Source organism: Pyrus communis, chromosome 11 (assembly GCF_041283825.1).
Source record: "Pyrus communis isolate YQ-2024b chromosome 11, ASM4128382v1, whole genome shotgun sequence".
NCBI lineage: Eukaryota > Viridiplantae > Streptophyta > Magnoliopsida > Rosales > Rosaceae > Pyrus > Pyrus communis.
In genome coordinates this window covers 26,699,756-26,717,643 of record NC_142575.1, presented here as the reverse complement: position 1 = coordinate 26,717,643, position 17,888 = coordinate 26,699,756, and the positions used below count along the sequence as shown (strand labels likewise).

Sequence of the window (17,888 nt, the reverse complement as noted above, 5' to 3'; positions counted from 1 at the left end):
TTGCAGTGCTGCCTTATTATACATCGTTGGCGGCATCGGAGGGCTGCACCTTGAATTGTTGAAAACAGGAATAACCTTAGATGAATGGGCAACAATGATTAGGGCTTTTGAATTAGGTGACGCCATCACAAGGTTGAGGAAGAATTGAGAATATCATAGAAGGATTTTCAACAATTGCTGGGTAAACTTGATAACTCAAGAACCAAGGTTTGCAAGATAAAAAATGAAGGCAGAAAGAGGGAAAAAGAAAAGGAAAAGATATAAATACCCAAAGCCCCAACTGCATGCAATTGGCGACGTTAAAAGCAATAGACCATGTGGCTATTTGTCCACCGTGATCGACGGGCTCGTGCACGCTCTCCATCTCCAACAGGCATGACACCTAAACTAATGATGGTGTTTAGTAGAAACAAAGCGTCCCCGACGCACCTATTGGGAAGAATATGAAACCAAGCGCCAGGGATAGTGGTTCCCGGCGTAGGTATTTTGACGATCAAGTTAGGAAGTGAATGAAATGGAGGATTGAGATGCTATGAGTATGGAGAAAACTTATAGTGTCTAACCATTCTGTAAAGATTTAGGATTCCTATTTATAGGCTATTGGGGAGTCATACTAGATGCTTTGTCAACTCTTTGAAACATCAGAGTTATTGGAATTAAAGGTAAGGCTCTATTCACTTAAACGTCTCTATTGCATAGGTTTAGCTCCCTGCACAGCATGGGTCAGTCTAGTTATTCATTTGCATAGTATGCTTTATCACATTGCCTATGCCTATCATTTTGACCAGACTTTCTATGTAGCAGAATGGAGATGACGTGGAGGCGATTAGACATGACGTGGGTGCCTATAATGCCCATTCTTCTCTGAGTGGCTAGAAGACAAATTGCATAATCCTGTTAAGGCTCCGACCTGGGGCAGTGAGATTTTTTTCTTTTAAAACCAAGTGTGATCTTGTTAGAGCTATCAGCAGAAGTGTGGTTGCCCTTTAACCTATAATCTGTTGAAATATCTTGGGGCCCCCTGCTTTAAGAAAGAGTTTCGGAGTGGTTGTGTTGGACTTAGCTAGAAACCACCAAGTTTTAGTATATTGCGATAGGAGGAATGAGGTACCTCACTTACTCCGGCTAGGTCTACAGGATAGGCTTGCATATTCATGGTTACAGCTATGCCCTAGAGTACCTCAGGGTGTAGTTAAACAAGAGACCGTACCCAGAGTAAGATTGGAGTTGTCATCAAAGGGATGCAATCTTGTCCTAGATTACCTGTTAGTAACTGTAGAGATTTTATTCCAACATTAATTATTTGGTGCGAAGTGGAAGTTGTCACTGTGAGCTAGAACTTGGATATGGGAAAGACTAGCAAACACTTAGCACTTTTTGGATAGTCTCTTAAGGAGCTTGTTGAGTGATCCATACAAATGGAGGCAAGAGTTAATGCTTGACGTCGAAGTTAAGGCGCGCACAGAACTCCAGTTTGTGTCAGAGATGCTTTGTTTCTGCCAACCGTCACCATTAGTTGGGGGTAGCATGCCCTTTATAAATGGTGGAGCATGTGTGAGATTTGGTCCGTCGATCACGGTCGACAAACCGCCACGTAGCCCATTGCCTCTGTTCGTCTAACGCCGCTTATTAGGCTTTGAGTATTTAAACCCACTTCATGACTTTTTCCTTATTTCTTTTTTCACTTCTGATCATGCCCTTGTTTTTTTCCTTCTTAAATTTATCTAGCAATTTTCAAAATTTTTTTTATGATTTTTCTCAGTTCTTCCTCAATCTTCCTAACTCAAAAACCCTTCGTGAAGGATTTTTTCCGGCAATTCAAGGTGTAGTCTTCCAATGTTGCCAACAATGTACAATGAGGTGAGGCTGCAAAAGTTTGTGGATGAGCATTAGGCAGTTCTTGGCCAATGCCATATGGAGTTGGAATCACGGGGAGCAAGCATTTAAGATAGCTTGAGTTTGGGGTGGCTCACCACCTCTACGTCTGAATCTATCCCTATTACTTAAGTTTGGAATTAATATTCTTGATGTCTAGAATTGTGAAGTAACCGTTGATTCACTACGGCCTTGTTCTTCCAACCTCACTTAAATTGCTTACCATGTTCTCACCATTAACTGGGATGGGCTTTGCAGCATTTAGAGCATTGTCCTTATTGAAGATGTTCCCTGCCAATTCAAGATTCTTTTTCCAAAGCTGCACCGGGGACCCTTATTACCAATTCGCTTGCGTTGGGCGACAGCTCCTCTCACTTCTTTTTTGGTCTAGGAGACTTCGGTACAAGCTTGAGCTTGATAGGTTTTCCCATCTTTTTGTATTATGTCCTAAGCTACAATTTCTTCCACCTTATTTAAGCACTCCGACAAAGTTAAAAACTCACATTTTGGCTTGTGGAGTTTCTTGTTACTCTCAAGCACAATAAGAAGGCCCTTCTTGAAATTTGTGGCAGCCAAACTATCATATGGTCTATCCATTTCTGCGAACTCCGTTTGGAATTATTTTATGTACTCGCGGAGACTTTCTCCTTTCTTTTGCCTTATTAGGAAGAAAATGTATGTCTCGCTCTCTTCGCTCCCCTGTAGGCGAAGAAAGCTTTCACGAACTCTATGTAGAGGGTCCTAAAATCCGAAATGAACCCAGATGAAACTCAACATTCCATTCTAGATTAAGGGAACACTTTGTAGATCAATGAGTCATTATTGCCATATAGAGCCATAACATTTCTATATGAAAGAATATGGTTGGAGGGGTCAGACTTTCCCTTGAAATATTTTACTCGGAGTTGAGTAAACTTATCTAGAGAAGCATCCCATATCAGATTTGCGAATAGGGGGTCATATTCGACTGACGACTGCAGTCCTTTTTCGGAGTGAGTTCGGCTGGAGCCGCCAAAATCAAATTTATGTCGTCTGGGTTATTTGGAGGTGCCTTTGTCTAGCTCTTCATGCTGCGGGATTGCACGATAAGCGACACCTCTATGAAAGTCACTCATGCACGAGAAAGTATTTTTGTAGTTATAGAGAATGAGTCATCGCGCTGCGCTATTCATTTACCCTTTTTTGGATGAGAGCAGACCTTAAGAAGGGTGTAAAAGGTTAGTTAACCCTCTCTATAAGGAGATCAGACCTTAAGAAGGGTGTAAAAGGTTAGTTAACCCTCTTCATAAGGAGAGCAGACATTGAGAAGGGTGTAAAAAGGTTAGTTAACCCTCTCCATAAGGAGAGCAGACATTGAGAAGGGTGTAAAAAGTCAATTTACCCTCTCTTGGTGTAGAGCATAAAAGTCGTTGAGTATGTGGTCAAGCAATGTTTATGAATGATTTTATGAATCTTCATTGAAAATAAGTAAAATGTATCAAAATTTGCTAGAAAGAGAAAACTACAAAACAACAAAGACAATCCTCAAACACTTAGAGGAGTATATCGATCTGCTTGAGTCTTTGAACTTGATAGGCCTAAATGAGATTCAAGGAGTGACGGGAGGTCACATTTAGTACTTTCTCATATTGTAGGAGTTCTTATGCTTTTTAAATCTACTTCTCGTTCATGGTGGTGAGGGTGTAGCTACTTTTTCCACCTACCCTCCTAACAACCTTCTCAGATATGATCCATCTTTATAGAGCCTTCTCCATGGGCAGTGATGAAGGTCTTTCTTACGAATATGTCTTTAATCTGGAACTATTAGATCTTGGTCCTTTTATTGTAGTAGGACAAGAGCTGCTGCCCAATTTAGTGACAACCTTCTCACATTCTTCCTTTGCCAGGTACAAGTTAGTGGCCACCTCATTGTTTTGCTCTAAATTTGGCAGTATAATGCTAATGGTTGGCATAACGATGTTGGGATGGATGATTGCCTCAATGCCAAATGCTAAGGAGAAGATAGTTCACCAATAACTTATCATTTGGTTGTATGACACGTTCATAGAAGGTTGTCTGGCCACTTCCCTTTCTTATGTATAAGAGACTTCTTGAGGCAATCCAAGATAGTCTTGTTGGATGCCTCATCTTGCTCATTTCCCTAGGGGTATCTTGGTGTGAACATGTGATGCAGGACGTTGTTAGTGACGGTGTAATGCAGGATTCTAAATCAGCAGAAGATGTTCTTCTAGATAAATTTCTCTATGTCCGTCTCGGGGTTCAGCCTCAACACATTTGGTGAAGTAGTCAGTTACTACAATCATCATGTCTCTGCCCCAGTAGTAGGCGGCATTGGTCCCACCATGTTGGTTGCTCACTACATGAATGAGCAAGGGCTTATCTGCGGATGAAGTACGATGGCAATTATTGCACCTTTGTACAAGTTTCTTAGCAACTTGATGCATGGTTCGCCAGTAGTAGCTTAAGTTAAGAGCTTTCTGAGGGAATCCCCCTCTAGAGTGGTTGCAACAAACGTCTTCATGGATCAAGCTCATAACCTTCAGGTCTTCAAGAGGCGCCACACTTTCGTGCTTCTTTCGGTAAAAAAGTTTGGCTCCTCATTAGGCCATGGGCCAAAATCCTTCAATTAGCTAAGTCTTGATGAAGACTATCGTGACTAATTTCGGGAAACGCTGGCTCAAGTCGTCATGCACCCATTTACACCAGAGCAGCCAAACTCATCCATGTTTGGATATACGGGTAGTTTACCTTTTCCCAGGGGAAAGTAGACATTGAGAAGGGTGTAAAATATTAGTTTACCTTCTCTTGGAGGAGACTAAGTCATGAGAAGGGTGTAAAAGGTGAGTCTACCCTCTCTCGAAGGAAAGCAGACACAAATAAGGGTCAGTTTACTTTCTCTCGAATGAAAATAGCCCCTAAAAAGGTGCAAAAGATTAGTTTCCCCCATCTCGGATGAGAGCATGAAAGTTGTTGTTGACTATGCAGTCAAGCAAAGTTTAGGAATGATTTCTCTTGAAAAGAAGTCAAATGTATCAAACTTAGTGCTAAAAACTATTGAAAGAGAGGTATATACACATTGCTTCTACAATAACTATAACTATTAAATTACAGCTAGCTACGTAATATACTAGTACATTAACTATTAAACTTGCTCAAGAAGCAATTCTAGACCCCTGTTTATTTCTCAGAAAAATGCAAAAAAATGATTCTAAATAAAAATGGAGAATGCCTCATAATCAAAGGGTCAAAGGTACTTACAGATGGCTTCGGTAAAAACAATCATCATCACTACAGGCAATGTATCCAAAAAAGAAGAATTAGAAATTGATGATCACATATACTTTCTGAATTATAAACCATTTCTGAAAATTAAAGGAAAAAAAGGTGTGGGAATGTGACAATATTTGTTTCTGAGTATGCTAGAACCCACATACGTTGAGCTGGTTTCTAATGTGAGATCCACATCGATTGCGTTCTTCCTACATCAATCAGCAAAGAAAGATGTAAACAAGCAAATTAAAGGTCCAAAGAAATTGCATGAAATAAAAGAGATTGCAAGTTAATCCTAATGTAGTAATGGGGTTCTATAAAGATGTAAAGTTCTAAATCCTTTCCCTATTCCCAATGTTGTAAACAGAGAACTGAACGTAATCAATTCTAAAATGATAATCGAACATAGTTTCATCAATCGATTCACAAGAACAAAATGCACCATCAGGTTTGATTACTGTGTTGGCTTCTAATGGGATGCGGAATGTAAAATCTTGGTTTTCCCCTCTCTGTTTCTTGCTTACAAAGTCTTTGGCTCTTGACTTAGAGACAGAAGACGGAAGTTGTGGCGAAGATGATCCTACTTACTATCCTCAGCGAAATTCAAATATGCAGCCTTCAACTAGCTTGAAGAGCATTGGTGGAACCTAATAATTCCATTATATTACTAAAACTCATCATTCTCATATAACAGCATGAATTACAAAGACAAAATGGAGAAAATGCACCTTCAGGTTTGATTAGGATATGTTTGGTTGCTAAGAATATGTAGGCTAAGAAAAAGAAGTACAAGGGTAAACACGAACATAAATAAAGATTGCAACATCGCAATACGAAAAATTGCCGTATTCTTGTCAATCAAACCAGATTCCTACACCCAATAAATCCAATTTCAATTAGAACTCAAAATTACAAAAAAGGCAAATTAAACCCAAGATTTCAAAGCCAAGAACCCCAAATTCCCAACCCCAAAAAAACCTTTAATTCGAGGAGAGAGAAAGAGTACAAGTTCAAAAGATTAAATTTTGTACCAGAAATGCCTAGTGATAGTTGCTGTTCTTGAGAGCCATATTCGTCAATCAAACCAGATTCCTACACCTAATAAATCCAATTTCAATTAGAACTCAAAATTACAAAAAGGGCAGAATAAACCCAAGATTTCAAAGCCAAGAACCCCAATTTCCCAACCCAAAAAAAACCCTTAATTCGAGGGGAGAGAGAGAGAGAGAGTAAGTTCAAGGAGATTAATTTTATACCAGCAATACCCAGCGATCGTTGCTGTTACTGAGAGCCATTTTCTTATCTCCTTCAACTTCTTTGCGCCGCTGAAAAGAACCTCCAAAAGCCTCAGGAGAATGGGCTTCTTCTTTCATCCATCACCATCCTCCATTTTTGCTTCTGTTTTGCTATTTTGGATGGCACAGTATGTATGCTATTTTAGCTTTCAAAGCTGCGAGACCTCCCCGGACATAGACCTGGTTTTGTTACTGAGGTGATTCTGAAAAAAGTTGGTATAAAAAAAAGCTGAGAGCTGTTTTTGTGTTTGGTAAACATTCAGCTTTAGTTTTTTTTCACAGTTTTGGGTGAAAAAAAGCCAAAAACAAGAAATTGCAAAACCCAGCTTTGAAAAATTGGCTTTTTTTTTTTCACATCTGTTTTACATAAAAGTTTACCAAACACTATAATACTGTTTTTTTTTTGTTCAAAAGCACTTTTACAAAAAAGTTTACCGAACACTCTGCTGCTTTATTTCACAGCCGCTTATTCTCACAGCACAGGAGAATCAGCTTTTTTTTCAAAGCACAACAATACCAAACCAGCCCGGAAACGGACGGCGCAGGACCGTGATTGTGAATGGATAGAGCTAGCTTCAACTATTTGACCGTTAGTGGAATTCAAATTTCAAGGAAAACAAAAGGTTCTCACATTGGTAATGGGCCGGGTTCAAATTGAGGTCCGTTTCAAAATGGGCTGATGGGTTTAATTTTGGCACATTGTATTTTTAGAGGTTTCAAAATTATATCAATATTTGACAGCCCGTGTAAGAGACCGGATAAGACTAAAAATATAGACCCGTTTACTTGAAGAGGTTTTTTAGTGTACAGGGAACACAGTCGAATACACCAATTGTCATAATACAAGTAGTTGGATACCTGAAAAAAAAAAAAAATTTCAATCATTTATATTATGATACTTTAGAGGTACGCAAAAAAAAAATTTCTCGTTTATCTTGTCAACATCATTGAACAACCTTGACATTTTGTGGTACCCATACCTGTTGCGAGTTCATTCATGTCTACTGATAAAAGAACGTTGTGACGGACGGCCTTGCCAATTGAAGTTATAACATGAATCTTGGGTATCATTATTTTGAGAATCCACCTGAATGAATTGGAACTCATTTATTTGATGACTTGATCGGAGTCTTTAGGACTCGAACTATTTGTAATAATGTATGGGGTAATTGCATTCTGCGACCTCAAGTTTGGGTACAACTGCAAACTCATACATCACCTTTAAAACATTGCAATGTCATACACAAACTTACTATTTCATTGCATTGCAGTTTCATACATCCATCCCAATGTCTGTTATTTCCTCCATTATTTGCCTATTTGGAAGTCGTGAACCCCACATATTTGTGCCATGTGGATTAAAAAAAACCTTAAAATGTTAAAAATTAGAAAATCTCATTTATGGGAAAAAAAGAAGAAGGAATGCCTACTGGATCTCCCATTCTCATTGTCCACCGAGAGTAAATATACAGGTCATGAAAACGTGTCTCAAAATGTGTGTCTAAAATAGTGTCCCCCCAATTCTAACTCTTTATATAAAGAGATGATTAGATATAACTCCAAAAACATAATCAATTATTATGGCACTTTCTATCCCGCTCCTTCACGGTGGAGCGAGATTCCCAACAAATTGTACAGATTTGTGCCGTCAAAGTTGTTTGGAGACTTGCAACCGAGTTCCTAGATTAGAAAAATCTATCCCTTACAGCGCTAGAGTGGAGAATGTCTTAGCTTTTACGACATCCAAGGGCTATGAAGAAATTTCAAAGTGAAGTAAGGGCAACAGCGCCGGCTACAAAACAAACATAACAGAAGATGTTGGAATGCACAATTCACTCTAGAAGAAAAACTCAGACTATTAAACATCTTCCCTTTTTGTAGATAGTAGATGTAGACAACAAACTGACAATCCAAATCATTTTATTCAAGCATTTACACACACACACACACACACACACACACACACATATATCAACAAGAAGAAACACTGTCTTTCGAAACTAACTTCAGAGGACTTGCTGCTCCGTGTTTCACTACAGGGCCTTCGGAGACCACATTATTTATCGGCTTATAGCAAAGACCATAATTTTTAGTAGGCTTAATTATATGGGCACGGGATCGACAAACAAAGAAACAATGGAATCCTTAAGCACTAGGTCGGCATGAGTAAAGCCATCTTCATACTTGTATATAACTTCATTTGTACGTGCCTAGGAATGGTGCCTAGGAATTCGCAACAGAAGGTGCCTAGGAATGGTGAGAATCAGCCATTCTTCGTTTATGTCATTCCATGCATCATTCAGTTGTTTGGTGCATTCGATTGTTGTTTCTTCTTCTGTGGCACCATGTTCCGTCATGTAGCATTCCACTGCCGATGCAATACGTCCTCTCTTTTGCTCAAACTACATATACATACATACATGCATGAATTTTAAGGTTAAAAGAGTTTTTTAACTGTTAGATCTTGATTTGTGTGTGTGTGTATGTGTGTGTTTTTTATTTATTTTTTATATCAAGGATCTAAAGTTTAAAACTTAAATCTCCAGAGTATCCAATGCTCGGTTGCTATAGAAAATCCCATGTGATTGTTTGTCTAAGAACAAAATATTGTTTTACGAAAAGAAAAAAGAAAAGGTTGAGAATAAAAATACTTTTGTCTATGAGTGATGTTGTTCGTACTACATTTACTGATGAGCATCTCAACTAAAGATGAATCTCACATAATAGGTGAGTCGCTTCTCTATTATTGAGTAACGTATTTTGTAAATATTCTACAAATATCTAGCATTACTCTAAGTATATTACTCATATATCACTAGATATATACGTTTATAGATATTAGTATAGGTACGAACCTTGTGGGATTTCATGTCATCTATGAGTCTGCCAAGTAGTAATAAAGCGTGAAAACTCTTAGAGTCATTGAAAATCCAGTCCAAGGAGTCTTTTGTCACAATATCTGCCATTCCGACAAATGACACGACTGATAGCAGAAAGTAGGACGTGGTAAGTGCTACTGACATATATTCATCCATTTTTGGTGTGTAATTTTGGTGCAACCATTTGGCTTCCTCGAAGTAAGCTCGAACTAGAACTTTCATCTACGAAATCAACACGCAGTCTCTAGTTAATTACTTTCCATATGTAATCTGATGATAATACAACTACAACATTATTTTCCATGATCAATTAAATTTGTTAATAAACAAGATTAATTTAATGGTGTAATGGTATTCATATAATTAACTTATTATGTGGCTTAAGCTCAAATCTCACACCCCTGACTCTATATCATGAGTTTTGGTAATTTTCACGGTAGTGGTACAAGTGTGACATTGAAAGTCAATGAAGTGTGGTGAGTCATTGAGACTTTCAGAAGCCTTTTGAGCAATTATTATGAGCCACTAAAACATGGTATAATCAATTCATTTATATCATGATAATACTTTGATATGTTCTTACTACTATAATATACGCATAAATTCACTTTTAACCCCTTATTATAACATTGATATAATATGAAGTGAATGTGCTCAGTTGAAAATATTAATAAGTCTTGCTGCTTCTCTCGCATAGTGAATGCCATCTAACTTCCCCTCTTTTGTAAGCTTTTCTTCAATTTCAACGTATTCATCCAACATATCTTGATAACAGACTTTCATATACTTCGGCAGTTAGTCGATGACTGAGATATCTCACCTCCAGGTGATTAAAAAAAATTAGCAAGACCTTCTCGAGTGGTGATTATATATTTAATCAGTGTTTAACTAAATTTGTAGTATAAGGTATGAAATTAAAAGGATAATTGACTGTATTAGTATATAATCTACGAACTTTTCAATAGCTTTAGTAAACAGCTCTTGTTTGCATATGTTCCATAAGCATCATAAATGTCATCAATAGTCGTAACCATAGCATTAGCTTTGCAGAATATTCTCCTAGCAAAGTAATACTTGGGCTCGATGAAGACTCCCAAAGCCCAAAAGTAGCATTCAACCACTCTATCTCTTATTTTGTCCACCAAAAAAAAAAAAAAACAAAAAAAAAAAAAATACTCTCTCTTATAAAAGGTAGTTTGTTTACAAAGTCGAAATCCTTCCACCACCTGCCAATTAATACATAATAATAATGGAATTAGTCAAACCAATTACTATTTATTGTAACCTTTGTGTATGCACGTGCGTAAAGAGTGATGCTATATTTAGACACACGAACACACTTGCTAGTATATGTAGCCATAGAGAATAGTAGGGCATAGTTTGATTAGTGTCAACAAATGTATTATAGTTTTATGTGTCTAAATAGCATTATTCACACACTTTTACATTCACTATTGTAAGAACTGACATGTCACTACAAAAAAATAACCATAAAACAAGTGTGATTTTTGTCCTTTTTCTTGTAGCATGTATATGGCTCGTGGACGCGATCAGAGTTAGCCTTGTAATTTCACTTAGTTCTTTTTTATGGACTTGCTGCAACAGATTGAAGTCCAACTTTGCAAAAGTTAGGAGAGTTTGATTTACTAAATGACCACGTTCTTCATAAATAGACAAGTAACTCCATGCTTCTAGCCTAGGGAAGCCCTTCCAGAATGGTAGATACAAGGCATGAGTTACTTGTTTTGAAAGTAACGGGCTTAAACGGTGCGCTTCAATCGATGATTAAAGATGAGTGGTGGTGAAAGTCAGTGCTTCATCTAGCAAGTCCTCTCCGTGAACTCTACATGTGCGGCTTCGAACAAGCTTAATAGCCCTACTGCATCAGTTGCAAGTGATTCCTTGAATTTTCCATGGACGTCCTTGAACTTATTGAACATGTCTGCTAGCTCCACCAAATAAACGTGTTAACGTAAACAAAATTAGGGAAAATCCAAGGTTATAAACATTATTAATTAACAAACCATGACCGCAGAGAGAAAACTGACCACATGAAACCTTAAAACCTTGTTGTCTAACCAACCGAAAACGGAGAGCGGTGGAGTAAAGGTCATCATCATTTTCTCCGCCATCACCTTCATGATAGTCTTGTGAATTTGCTGCAAAACTTCCTCAATCTCATTTTCGAAATGAAGGGAGACACCTAATTGCTGAACGTTGTTGATTAAGTTCAATTTTTCGGAAGGCATTGATGGAGCCATTACCATCCTCTTCACTTTCTCTTTCAGTTCTTGGACATCTTTCTCAAGTTTTGTATCTGTTTCCTACATAAACAAATTTAAAGGATGTTAAGAAAAGTATGATGTTCATGCATGGTGTATGCAAATTAAAAAGTACTTATAAAAATTAATCTACAATAACAAAGTATATACTCTAAATGTAAGTCGCAGCTAGCACTTGATTAGTATTAATAGCCCATTATTAATTAGCATTATTAGGCATAATTTTCTACCAGAGAAGCATATGAAATAAAATAAGAGTAATGTTATTCCCATCCCAATGTCTTATCTTCCCACCCACTTTTTAATAAATTTTTTAATTACAAATTTGTTCATTTACAAAAAGAATGATAAGGACATTAATTATCTTATTTTGCTTAATTTAAAAAAAAGGTTGGGCATGAGAGACGATTTGTCTATCTTAAAACCCTAACTCATATTTTTATCTCCTTTCATTCAGAGAAAGTAAAAAAATATCAATAGACTTGGAAGATGACTTTTTCATTGAACAAGTGGAAGATGACGCTTCTACGGAAGAGGTAGAAGATTATGTTTCCATTGAAAAGGTAGAAGAATAATTTGTGTGTAGGTCATTTGAATTTGTCCATCGTGTTTTTGAATTTGTCGTTGTTGAATTCTTTTGAATTTGGATACATATGTCGTTTCCATATGAATTTGCAGACCTTAGTGGTTTTTTAAGGGACAATTTTATAATTTAATATGTATGTATATATTAAAGATTATTTTGGGAATAATAGTGGGTGGAGAATTAACATTTTAATTTTTTAACTTTTTAAGGTGAGTGAGAAAATAGGACAATAGAATGGGTCTAATAACTCTGTAAAATAATCGCCCCAAGCGCTGGAAGAGAAATTAGCTAAACGTCGTTTAACATCTTCCGAAACCACATTTAGTGTTTGACCATGAGATGTAGCTGAAACTTGATGATCTGACATTTTTTTTCCCTTATTCGGATAGACCATGGAGATCAATGTTCCTTTAATTATTATAAAAAGGGCTATACTCGGCTATTTATAGTGAAATCTCCCTCTCTCCCTCCCTTCCCCCTCTCTGTGTGATTCATGCCATATTTGAAAGGGATAACCTCTCAACGATTGTTACATCTACTTCACAAAAAAAAAAGCAAAAAACATTTTTAATGAATAACTAGCTTCAAACATTTCACTGAATTAAAATCTCCATATCTCTCTCTCCCCTTCTCCCTCCCTCTTTGTATGATCCATGCTATAGTTGAAAGGGACAACATCTCTAATGCGTGTTAAATTTGTTCCACAAAACATAGCTAAAAAAGTTTTTTAATGAAAAACTAGCTTAAAACATGTTATTGAATTAAAATCTTTATATCTTTCTTCATCTCGTTGTGTGATCCATGCTATAGTTAAAAGAGATAGCATATGAACGCATGTTACATCTGCTCCACAAAACATAGCTGAAAAGGCTTTTGATGAAAAACTAGCTTCAAAAGTTTTACTGCATTAAAATCTCTATGTCTCTCTCTCTCCCCTTCTTCTCCATCCTTGTGTGATCCATGTTATAGTTGAAAGGGACATCATCTCAATGTGTGTTACATTTGCTCCACAAAACATAGCTAAAAACGTTTTTAATGAAAAACTAGCTTCAAACGTGTTACAGGATTAAAATGTCTATGTCTCTCTCCCTCTCTTTATGTGATCCATACTATAGTTGAAAGAAACAGCATCTCAACGCATGTTACATCTGCTCCACAAAACATAGCTGAAAAGGTTTTTAATGAAAAACTAGCTTCAAACGTTTTACTGAATTAATCTATATATCTCTCTGACTCTCCCATCTCCCTCCCTGTGTGATCCATGCTATAGTAGAAAGGGACAACATCTCAACATGTGTTACATTTGCTCCACAAAGCATAGCTAAAACCGTTTTTAATGAAAAACTAGCTTCAAATGTGATACTGAATTACATCATATATATGTCTCCCTCTCTCTATGTGATATGTGCTATAGTTGAAAGAGACAACATCTCAACACGCGTTACATCTACTCCTTAAAACATTGTTGAATCCCCCCTCTTCTCCCTCCTTTTGTGATCCATGCTATAATTGAAAAGGACCGCATCTCAAAGTGACTTACATCTGCTCCATAAAATGTAGCTAAAAACGTTTTAAATGACAAACTAACTTCAAATGTTTTACTAAATTAAAATCTCTATGTCAATTTAGGAGGCAGATTGTCTGCCCTCCTGTTACCAGTGCCCTTTCCATCCCCTTTTATTTATGGGGTCACGGTTAAGTCACGTTAACATTTTATATTGCTATTGATTTTTTTGTCTTATTATCTCTATTAAAAAATTAATATAAAATGTTGATGTGACTTAACCATAATCGCATAAATAGGAAGGGATGAGAAGAGCACGCCAGCAGAAGGGCAAATAATCTGCCTTCGTCAATTTAAATATCTAATAGTAACAGTTAAAGTATCGATCATTAGTCTTTATCACGACACGTAGAAAGTATGTATGAGTTTTATATCATAGTAAGAAGGGAATGCACGAAACTAATATGGCTGGGGCAGTACAGATGTCAAAGTGCGGTCGGTAGGATCAGGTGTGGCAGGGCGCAAAGGCACAACAGATGAGCGCACGGCATAGCTGAAAAGGTTTTACTGAATTAATCTATATATCTCAACGCATGTTACATCTGCTCCACAAAACATAGCTGAAAAGGTTTTTAATGAAAAACTAGCTTTAAACGTTTTACTAAATTAATCTATATATCTCTCTGACTCTCCCCTCTCCCTCCTTGTGTGATCCATGCTATAGTAGAAAGGGACAACATCTCAACATGTGTTACATTTGCTCCACAAAGCATAGCTAAAACCGTTTTTAATGAAAAACTAGCTTCAAATGTGATACTGAATTACATCATATATATGTCTCCCTCTCTCTATGTGATCTGTGCTATAGTTGAAAGAGACAGCATCTCAACACGTGTTACATCTACTCCACAAAACATTGTTGAATCCCCTCTCTTCTCCCTTCTTTTGTGATCATGCTATAATTGAAAAGGGCCGCATCTCAAAGTGACTTACATCTGCTCCATAAAATGTAGCTAAAAACGTTTTAAATGACAAACTAACTTCAAATGTGTTACTAAATTAAAATCTTTATGTCAATTTAGGAGGTAGATTGTTTGCCCTCCTGTTACCAGTGCCCTTTCCATCCCCTTTTATTTGTGGGGTCACGGTTAAGTCATGTTAATATTTTATATTGCTATTAATTTTTTTGTCTTATTATCTCTATTAAAAAATTAATATAAAATGTTGACGTGATTTAACCATAATCGCATAAATAAGAAGGGATGAGAAGAGCACGCCTACAGAAAGGCAAACAATCTGCCTTCGTCAATTTAAATATCTAATAGTAACATATAAAGTATCGATAATTAGTCTTTATCACGACACGTAGAAAGTATGTATGAGTTTTATATCATAGTAAGAAGGGAATGCACGAAACTAATGTGGCTGGGGCAGTACGGATGTCAAAGTGCGGTCGGCAGGATCAGGTGTGGCAGGGCGCAAAGGCACAACAGATGAGCGCACGGCCTTGGACTGGGATAAGATGTCGGTACCGTGGGGCTGCAAAAGACTGGTGCAGCAAGCCTACACGAAACACAGGGAAGCAAAGTGAAGGTCTGTGGTAGGCTAGGTAGACAATGGTGATACCGTATAGAAATGACTCTTTGTATTAGTATGTGATAAATATTAAAATATGTATAAGGTTATAACAATTTTTATTTAGGTAAAATATGTATAAGGTTATAACAATTTCTATTTAGGTATGATGTATACACTAATTATAATAAAAGATTGTTATAATGCATGCGAGAATCATGTAGATACGTTCGGATTAATTAACTCCAACCTAACAAAAGTAGGACAAATTGAAGAGTATAGTATAACTTTATATGAAAAAGATGCACAATTTTTTTTTGGCAAGAGTCCTCATTTTAAAACTTTGTACTCTACTAATTCTCAAAGAATAAGCACGATTATTTTAAGAGCCTTTTCAATGGGAGTCTCTATTTATGGACTTCCACCATCACCTTTGAGAACTCATTTAGGGATTTTAAGGGAATTTTCCTGTCTCTAAAAGAATATTATCTCCAATAAAAGAGTTACAATTTCTAAATTTGAGGTTTTTATAATTTTAAGTAATAATTTGATTAGATGAATTTTTTTTGTTTGTGTTAACTTTTTTTTTAATTAATTTCGTATTACGTTGTTGTAAAATATTTTGACAAAAAAAAAATCAAATTTGATACCAAATTTTGTGTTCCAAAAAAAAAAAAAACGTAATTAGAATGATTACATTATTCAACATCATGGCTCATTATTGAGCTCCATGATTGGATTATGAGTCATGACTAAAAAGGCATCACTTGAAAAAAACAAAAACCCAACCATCTTTTTTGAATCTGTTGGAAAGAAAAAAAATTCAAAGGCAATCACCATCTTCCTTGAATATGTTGAAAAGGATAAAAAAAAATAAAATAAAATAAAAGGTCATCATCATGGCCATAGAATATGCTGGATAGAAGGGGATAAAAAAACAAAAGTCTCCCGGTATCCTAATAATAAAATGTCATCACCCGTTAAATCGGTGGAAAAGAAAAAGAAAAAGGAAATAGGAGCTCTAGCTTTTGTTTTTGTTTTTTTCTTTTCTTTTTCCACATTTAAAACGTTTCTAGCAAAGCCTAGCCACTCTTCACTTTTTTCTCGCACAAAAGCCCCAACAAAATTCCTGCTTCGTCGCCGAATTCTTCCTTTCTAATTGGAGAAATTTTTTATTGTGACCGAACGTATTTTTATATAAATGGTGAAAATTTTTAATTTTTAATTTATTAACTTTTTAACACACAATCTCATTATTTGTATAATGACACGTGATGTACCACCCATTATTCCGATCACAACGAAAAATCTCTGCTCTAGTTAGGGTTGGCAAAAAACTTACTTGATGTTCCTCATTTTCCTTCTCCTCTCCAGCGTTCTACCCCTCCTTCAAATCATCTTTTTTTTTTTTTTTTTTTTTTTTTTTTCTGACAAACTTTCGAATCATCTTTCATCCCTCCCATTCGGTCGCCCCCCCCCCCCCCCCTCCCAACTTACTTCTTCCCAATCGCTCTCTCTTCCCTCCCATATTTTATGGTTCAAGTCCCCTCTCCTCAATTTCATGTTTTATTTCTCTTCTTTGTTTCTGGTAACGTTCTTAATTTCTAGTTTTCTTGAGCTTGTCTCAGATCTGGGCTTTTATGCCCTTTTTCTTCCTCCATAGCTTATCTCCATCGTCAGTCTTCCACCACCGACCTTTGCTACTCGGCTCAAGGCGCGTCTCTCAACGACAGCACACTTTGGTGTTGTGTGGTTGTTAAATTGTTTTTAGCACTAATTGGTAGGATTATGGGAGCATTTTTTGCGTGGTTGTCCCTATATTTTTTTATACCTATTTTAAACGTTGGTTGTCCCTATTTAGGGACTCCACTGAAGATGCTCTGACCAACGGCTAGAAGATCAACTGCCTGAGCCCCGTATAAAAGAGGGCCCCCAATTTTTTTTTGTTAGTACACATATAAGCAAAAAATAAAAACGCAAATATTTAATATTAGGTTATGCGAAAAGTAAGTTTTTAAATCTCAATATTGTTTTTAAAGACCCAACTGTAAAGGTCCAAACGAACAATATATTGATTGAATAATTAAAAAACAAGGAGACATTGGATGTGGTCTTTAGCCACTAATGTCCTTGACTAAAACCTTATGCCATCTCCCATCCGTCCACCACCTTTCTTGTGCCTTGAGCTTGACTGATTTTTTCAGTCTCTTAATAATTAGTATGCATATGCATTAGAAGAACATCTAAGCTTATTTAGGATAAACATCAATCACAAGCGGGAACAAAATTATTATGTGTTATCAAGTGTTTCAAGCCTATTTTGTGTTGTAACGAGTTTTAACTTACTCACATGCATTACGTGATAAATTTAAAATACATTCTCATATGTAGTTGGTACTTCATTCCTTAAATATTATCTTCAGATTCAAAATAAAATTAAATAAATGAAACGAACAAAATAGTTGAAAATACGTATAAATGAATAGTTGAAAATACGATGCTAAATTTTAGGTATTTTGCTCCTACCATTGGTTTAACAGATGGTTCATCGTGAATATATTAGTTGGTACTCAGTACTCAAACTATTAGTTTGTTCTATACATTTGGATGTATAGACGATCT

At 36.5% G+C, this 17,888-nt stretch overlaps 1 long non-coding RNA gene and 1 pseudogene across 1 annotated transcript; both read right to left on the bottom strand.

The window, feature by feature from the left end:
* Window positions 1-5,088: 5,088 nt before the first annotated feature.
* On the bottom strand, window positions 5,089-6,362 carry LOC148693193 (uncharacterized). The gene is made up of 2 exons (XR_015953688.1): window positions 6,177-6,362; window positions 5,089-5,354 (listed from the first exon to the last, which is right to left on the bottom strand). It is a non-coding gene; the product is annotated as an uncharacterized LOC148693193 (long non-coding RNA).
* A 2,180-nt stretch (window positions 6,363-8,542) lies between these two features.
* On the bottom strand, window positions 8,543-12,554 carry LOC137742849 ((-)-germacrene D synthase-like; annotated as a pseudogene).
* Window positions 12,555-17,888: the final 5,334 nt, after the last annotated feature.